The sequence below is a fragment of the Mustela lutreola genome, chromosome 2, assembly GCF_030435805.1.
Source record: "Mustela lutreola isolate mMusLut2 chromosome 2, mMusLut2.pri, whole genome shotgun sequence".
In the NCBI taxonomy this organism is placed as follows: domain Eukaryota; kingdom Metazoa; phylum Chordata; class Mammalia; order Carnivora; family Mustelidae; genus Mustela; species Mustela lutreola.
In genome coordinates this window covers 3398917-3407309 of record NC_081291.1, presented here as the reverse complement: position 1 = coordinate 3407309, position 8393 = coordinate 3398917, and positions in this window count along the sequence as shown.

Below are 8393 nucleotides of genomic sequence, written 5' to 3'. Positions count from 1 at the left end.
CAAGGGTCATCTCTGCAGATGATAGATCTAAATAATACCCGAAACAACGAGGACAGTAACACCACGGCAAGGATGGGCTTCATTCACGCCCCATTTTCCTTCTTCCTCCTGGGCCCATGGCTGGACTACATTTCCAAGCATCCCTTGCAGTTAGGTGTGGCCATGTGATTGAGCTGACCAATGGCAGCAGAAGACGATCACGGCCCACGGCCATGTGACTGATCTGGCCAAGTGACACGAGTCACTTCAGGCCAGATCCATTAAAAACGCGTCACAGGAATCTCGTTCTCTCTTTCCCTTTTTGCCAGCTGCTTGGAGAGGAGCGTTTGAAGGGGAACTGCCCAGGAAGCTTGATCTGCGCTTGAGTGTTGCAAAGATGAGCAATAAAACTTTATTGAATAAGCAACAGCGGCTGAAATTGACATTTTCTTCTTCCAACTCTTGGTCTACCCTAGGATTTCTCCAGTTCTGCACATTGACATTTGGGGTCACATAATTCCGTTTACGGGGGACAATCCTGCACGAGGGAGTACGTTGAACAGCATCTCCTGCTTTTGCCCACTAGATGCCGGGAGCATCCCCCAAGCTGTGACAACAGAGATGTCTCCAGATGCCACCAAGAATCCCTTGGGTGGGCAGAATCACCCTCAGCCGAGAGCCTCTAGTCTACTCTTATCATACCAGTGGCTACATGTGCGGAGGTCTTTGGCCATTTCAGGGACGGGGACTCAGTGCAGCCACAGCGGAACCTGTCATCTCGAGTCTTCTCCCCACCCCTGCCCCACCTGCTCCATCTTCATCTCATGACCCAACCTCCGCCTTTTATTCTCCCAAGTCCTGTTTGTTTGACTTCCTAAATACCTGCTCAACCTGTCCACTTCTCTCCATCTCCCCTGCCACCACCTGAACCCAGGCCACCATCAATGCTTACCTGGATGATGGCTGTAGCCCCCTCCCAGGCACTGTGTTCTCTCACCTCTGCACCCTTACTCCAGAAGCCCGAGAGGGAGAGAGAGACAGAGAGCGCGAGCGATTACAGGCCCACCCACACTGGCGCCACCGGAGCTGCCTGGGTGTCCTTGCAACATGCCCGCTGGCTTCCTCGGGCAGCAGGTGATCAACGATCGAGCAGGGAGGGCACCATGACTTTTATGACTCAGTCTCAGAGGTGTTGGACATCATCACTTCTGCTGTATTTGGTAAGAAACAAGTCACTCAGTGCCACCTACACTCCGCCTTCTTAAAGGAGTGTCAAAACATTTGTGGATTGTTTTTGTTTTCTGCTTTTTGGGTTTTTTGTCTTGTTTCATTCTCTGAGCAGAGAGTCTGATGCGGGGCTCAATCCCAGGACCCTGAGATCAAGACCCGAGCAGAAGGCAGAAGCCTTAACCCACTGAGCCACCCAGGTGCCCGTCTTGTTTCATTCTTTATTTTAAGTAAGCTCCACGCCCAACATGGGGCCCAAACTCACAACCTGGAGATCAAGAGTCATATGCTCTATGGACCCAAGCCAGACAGGTGCCCCTTGTGGGTGTATTTTTTTTGAAGATTTTATTTACTTATTTGAGAGAGAGAGAGAACAAGCAGAGGGAGTCGCAGGCAGGGGAAAAAGCAGGCTCCCTACTGAGCTAGGAGCCCGATTAGGGACTCAATCCCAGGACCCTGGGATCACGACCTGAGCCAAGGGTACACACTTGACCGACTGAGTTCCCCAAGCTTCCCTCCACGGGTGTATCTTGTAAAGCCACACTCCCTGACCGATTCCTTAACAAATCCATTGGATTCACCTTTAATACCCTTCTAGACTCTTTCCGCCATCACCACGCTGGTCCCGCAGCTCCAGTGCCCACGCACGGACGGGCTAACAAACAAATGAGTCCATCCACGTGACGGAATATTACTCAGCCTTCGAAAGGAAGGAAATCCTGATACGCGCTACAACACAAATGAACCTCCAGGATGTTAAGCTAGTGAAGGGGGCCCGTCTCCAAAGGACAATTCTCATCTACTTCTAGGAGGTCCCTAGAGGCCACAGAAACAGAGAGTAGATGGTGGGCGCCAGGGATGGGGACAGGGGTGAGGAGTCAGTGTTTCGTGGGGACGAAGTCTCAGTTTTGCAAGAGGAGAATGTTCTAGAATCGGTTGATGGGCATAGTTGCACAAGCTTGTGAATGCACTTAATGTCACTGATCTGTGCACTTAAAAACGGCTAAGACAAATTAAGGTAAGCTTATGTATGTGTATTTTACCACCATGAAAACATTTTAATTATAGCAATGCCCAAGCCTTATACAGTGCTCTCTGTGCCCCAGGCGCTGAGCTAAGCTGTGGGCTGCTTCATTTCATCCTCTCCATCATCCATGAGCCAGGGCGCGAATGCCCCGTTTCACGGATGAGGCAACAGAGGCTTGACATTTGGAGTCACATAATTCCATTTATGGGGGACAATCCTGCACGAGGGAGGACGTTGAACAGCATCTCCTGCTTTTACCCACTAGATGTCACACAGAAGCACAGGGGGTGCCCAGGCTTGCAGCGCCAGGACGGGATCCCCTAACCACCTTTAGTAGTGTCTCTCTGAGGACCCCAGAGAATTATTTTTACTGCTTCAGCTAAGGGTGGAGGGACCCATCTCTGGAGACGCAGAGCTGAGGCAGGTGAATGGCCGGCCTGGGCCCCCAGCATGTGACCAAGCTGAGACGGGGACCCAGGGTGGCCTGAGCCTGTCCTTGGGTTTGTGGGTTCGAGTCCTGAGTATGTCCCCTCTCTGCTCCGGGTCCCCTTCCTGCAAAGCTTACAGAGTGTTATGGAATCAGCCAAGATTCAGGTACCCGAGAAGGGCCGGGGGTCTGAAATATAGGCCCTGTGGACCTCAGTTTTCTCATCTGTAAAATCGCTGAATAATTATTCTACCTAAAATAATGTGATTAATGATCATAGCTGGTATTGTCATGAAATGTTAATTACTATTATTCACCCTGGCACAATTCTACACACACAGCTGGGGTCACTCTCTGTGGGGGTGTCCGGGGCACTGTGGGCGTCGGGGGCTGGGCAGCATCCCTGGTCCAGCCCGCTTCGTGCCAGCCCCTATCCACACGAGAGGGCTGAGATCTATGTTGAGTTCGGGTAGCTGACGGTAACTGCTAATGAGATTCCCAGCTCTGTTATTTCTATGCTGTGTGACCTTGGGCAAGTGACTTGTGTCTCTGAGCCTTAGTATCCCCACCCATAAAACTCAAATTCTTCATTAGTCCCTCCTTCCCCCAAGATGCTGGATTACACAGCCTATGTCTACACATGTATCACCCAAAGTAAGCGCTTTACTCCACGGCACTGCTGTTGCTACAGCTGAGGGCTTCTGGAAGATTCTGTCTCACCATAGCGGGCCCCTGCACCCTCCCCACCAGCCGGGTGGGGTGCCTCCCCTCTGGGCCCCAGATTCAGGAGGCCACACAGGACGGGCGTTGGGAACACTTCCTGTGCGGTGGCCTGTGGTGCCCACTGGGACAGGTGGGCCAACGGGAGCACACAGCTGGGACGGCCCCACTTCCTGCCCTGGGGGGTGGGGCGCCACTCACGTTCCTGCGTCCTCCCACCCCCCAAAATAACACCTCCCCGCCAGGAATCAAAGCCACTGCGCCAGCTGCAGCCTCCAGCTCAGGGGACATAGGACAGGCGGGGCCCAGCATCTGCCACCACGGCACCCGCCCCCGCTGGGAATGTCCTCCCCCCTGCTGTTGCCACCTCCGGCATTCCAGTCCCGAGGGGGTGACCTGCCCCCACCCAGGGGCCAGGACACTTGAGCTCTGAGCAGCCAGGGCCGGCTGGGGGGAGGGCGCTCCTTTGCCCCCCTGGGGGACAGGGGACACCCTCCAGGGCCAGACCTCCGTCCCAAGGTGCCTTCAATCCTCACCTCAAGGGATTGTTTGAGGGGGAAGGGGCTGGTTGCCAGGGCAACAGCCCCCCACCTCTGCCTGGGAACAAAGGGGCAGCCAGGAGAGCCAAGAACAGCGTGTTCTTTCCCCGCCAACGTGACTGGCACATCCTGGCAGCTGGCGCTTGGAGGGCCATTCCCCAAGCTGCTGGGCCCGGCCGCCCCGGACAAGGCCACTCAGTGTGGGAGCGGTCAGGGAGCGGCTGTCGCGCTGAGGGATCTAGTTCCCGGTCAACCACCCCCAGGCCTCTGTCCTTCCGGTACATTCTAACGAGGAAGTCAGCCTGCTCTGCCCGCACGACTTCACAGAAAGGGCCTCAGATGTCTGGCTCGGAAATGGACGGGCCACCAGAGCTGGGGGGGATGGGGGCGACCGAGGGCACACGGAGCCCTCCTGGCTGCCGGGCGTTCTGGGGCGAGGGGTACCCGGGGGGGACCTGCCTGGCCTGGGAGGGGCTGGCCCAGGGACCGACAGTGGGTCTCCGAGCAGCTCCCCTCCCCCAAGCCCATACCTCCCGTGCAGGGGACAGCGGGCAGCTGGCGCCACGAGGGCGGGGAGGGAGGGCGGGGACAGGCCAGGGCCTGCATGTTAAAAGAACCCCGGTTTCCCGCCGCGTGAGCTGGCCCAAGGAGACAAAACCTTGCCTTTTGGCCATCCGACCACCATTGGTCAGATTGTCCAGCCACTGGCTGGAACTGCCTCTGGTAAACAGACAAGTAAATAAATATTTCTTAGCATAAGTATGTCCCAACTATTGTAAGGGAGATACTTACGCTAAAAACTATTCATTATGTATCCGGAATTCACACTGAACTGGATATCCTGTATTTTTATTTGGTAAATTTGCAACCCCAGGCCGTGGGCTCTCAGAGAGGAAAAATTAAGCCCACTGACGTCCTCCTACACTTCTGTCCTCTACTGGTCCTAGCCGGAGGGATGGCCCAGGTGTCCTCCCCCTTCCTGGGTCCCTCACCAGAGGCCCAAGTCAGTTTCACCTTCTGACGAGTGGCCTGTCCACTCCCTGCTGTGGTCTCTCCCACCCCCCACCCCCCGACACACACACACTCAGGCCTGCTCATGGGCCTTCAGCTCCTGCCTGCCCTGCCCTCACCCTTGCCTCTCCACCCCCCTTCCCCAGGGACCTAAACAGGGCCTCCCTGCTCGGAATCCAACACTTGCTCCCCGCTGCTCCCACAATAAAGGCCCAAAGCCTCTGCCTGACATTCGAAGCCCCTTCCCCAGCGGGGCTCCCAGCAACCCCCTACTCCCGGTTCCCAGCCCCCTCTCCCAGAAGGAGCCATGGCTCCCCAAAAGCTTCCTAATCTTTCAGGACCCTTGGTACAGACTGTTGCCCCTACCTGAGTCAGGTGCCCCCCTCCACAGCTCTTGGGCCAGCCACCTCCCTTGGGGTACAAGCCCAAGTCTTCCCCTAGTCCACCTGCCTTGTCCCCTCCCTGTCTCCGCTTGGATCACTCTGCTCTGGCCACTAGGGCCTTCGCTGTTCTTCCAAGACATCAGTCACAGTGCTGCCCCAGGGCCTTTGCACAGGCTATCCTGTTGCTTGGAGCACATCTCCTCCAGAGAGCCTTTTTCTCTGTTTCACTGCTGTATTCAGTGGACCACACCGAGGTATTTAATAAACACTTCCTGAATGAACGATTCATCACAGTGCCTGGAATGTTCCCCCATTCCCCGCCTTCTTCCATTTTTCTATGACTTCCACCTTTTCTCTAAGACTTACCTGAGGCAGGTGGGCTCATTTTCTTCTTCCTGATTTCTTTATCCATAGGGCTGCCCAAAACATCTTTCCAGTGCTCCAACCTGCCCTTGCTAACCCTGCTTCAGAACCTCCTGTGGCTTCCTAATGTCTTCAGGGCTCTTGTCAGCCTGACCCTTGCCAAACTGTCCGATCTTGTCTCTCCCCTGACATCCCGCTCTTGCCACATTCTACTCCCCAGCCTCGCTGTGCACCTGCACTTTGTATTCCCCCTGCCCCAGAATATCTCCCCAGTACCTTCACCGGCCTGACGCTCAGCACAGACATTACTTCCTCCTAGAAGCTTCCCAACACCACCCACAACCCGGGCCCACTTCTCCTCTGGACCCCCTGTGCACCTGTAGCCCCGATCACAGTCCTGATCCCCTCTGTTTCATGCACTTGACCTCCAGAGCCAACTCATTCATCAGACACAGGAGACCCGGGGCCCATTGCACTTTTAAGGGCCCATGGAAGGGGTTTGCTTTTAATTTAGCTTAAAATCAGAAGAAAATAAGGACTAGAAGACCACTGCAGTCATAAAAGATCATTTGCAGAATTTTTTCATGGGGGGAAGGACCCACAATGGCAAAAGGGCCTTAGGGCTGTGAATTTTTTTTTTTTTTAAGATTTTACTGATTTATTTTAGAGAGAGCAGGCGAGTGAGAGTACGCAAGTCAGGGGAGGGGGATGGCGGAGGAAAAGAGAGAAGAAGACTCCCCACTGAGCAGGGAGCCCCAAGTGAGGCTCGAGCCCAGGACTCCAGGTTCATGACCCAAGCTGAAGGCAACAGCTTAACTGACTGAGCCACCCAGGCACCCCAGGGCTATAGAAGTTTTAACATAGTCCTGCTGGGCCCATACATGTCTCCCCATTGGATTATGAGTGCCTTGAAGGTGGAAGTGGGGGTTGAATCCTCAGGGCTGCCCAGCATGGACCTAGTAGACAGCAGGCACTTAATAATTGTTGGTCGAATGACTGCATATCCAGTCGGGTCCTCACAGCCAGGCCTGGCCTGGCTCACAATATTAGGAGATACTGGATAAATGGATGGATGGTTTGCAAGGAGGGCAGGGTCAGAGGGTAGATTGGGGGTGGGAGGGTGGACACCTGGGTCAGGAGACCAATCTGGGACCAGCAGCGCCACCTTGTGGCATAATGCAGGTCTGTCTCTCCTTCCCTTAGGCTCAGTGGGAGAGTTTTCAGAGCCCTTCCACTGGAAAGTGTGGAATGGAGGAGGAGGAAGAGAAAGGGGAGGTGGGGAGCAAGAGGGATGGAGGGGAAGGAGGAGAGGGGAGGAGAGGCAGGGTGAGGAGTTGGAGGGTACACTGAGATCTCCAACAAACTCAGGCGGTCCCTTTCCGGCTGTGTTACCTGGGGAAAGTGAATCACATCGGTCAACCTCAGCTTCCTCATCCAAAAAATGGGGAAAATAAACATGAGGTCTCTGAATAATATAATGAAATAAATCAGAAAACGATATGTTTCTTATCTCCCACGCTGGGAATCGTGGACAGGTGTTGGCCTCAAGGAGCCCAACAAGGCTGGGAGGTGACAGTTTTTCAGGGGACACAGCAAAGGCAGAAAAAGGGACTGGAGTTTGAAGGTAGAGTTGTCACAGTTAGCAAAAACAAAAATAAAAAGGATCCCCAGCTCAATTTGCATTTCAGGTCAACAAGGAATAATTTTTGAACGTAAGTATATCCCAGATATCTAATGGGATATACTTATACCCACCAAATGTATTCCTTATTGACCCGAAATTCAAATTGAAATGGGAACCTCTGTTTAGTCTGGAAGAGTTAGCCTTGGGGGAGACTGAGGAGGTAAGTTGGAAGATTTCCAGGAGGAGGTGGCAGTGCTGCGGAAAAGGAAGTGCTAAGGTCCCGTGGGGCGGTGCCCTTTCCTTCCCTTCCCCCACCACATGCACATGCGCAGTGGCAAATGTCCTTGATTGCACTTACAGGGAACTGGAGGTGGGGGTTGAGTGCCACATTAGGAAAGATGGTGAGCATGGCTGTTCTCCTTTTGTTGAAAAGATGTTGGGCAAAATCACCAGGACTTTATTTTACTGATCGGAATTGCGTTACATCTCCTTAACCAGGAATATTTCCGCCACGTTGCAGCACTGAAGGCCATTCAGAAGCTCAAGACTACCAGACATTTCTTCCAGTGACTTTGGAGCTGTGTGACTTTGGACAACTCACTTTACCTCTCTGAGCTCTATACATCCAAGAACTCACTCCACTCCAGCCACATCAACTTCCCCGCTGCATCTCTCTCCAACTTCCCAAATATAGCCTGCCTCTGGGCCTTTGAACGTGCTGTTTCCCCAGATCTCTAAGTGACTCCCTCCTCTCCTCCCTATTTTGCATTCAGATGCCAGTATGGGAAGCCTCCCTTGACCGCCCCATTAAAAGTTACACCCCCCCCCCCAAATCACACCCCACATTCTCCATGCCAGTGTTTTACTTTTCTCAGTGAGCTGACCCATGATGCGTTTCATTCATTTCTCTTCATTATGGTCTGACTCTGCCAACGGCAGTGAGCGCCACAAGGCTGGGATCTCTTTGACCCGCTGCTGTGTTCCCAGCACCTAGCACAAGAATAAAAATTGCTGAATGAATGAGGAGGAAAATGAATGCATGAGTAGGAAAAAAGGCCAGCAGCGAATAGGAAATTTTGAACTGTTGTAGCTG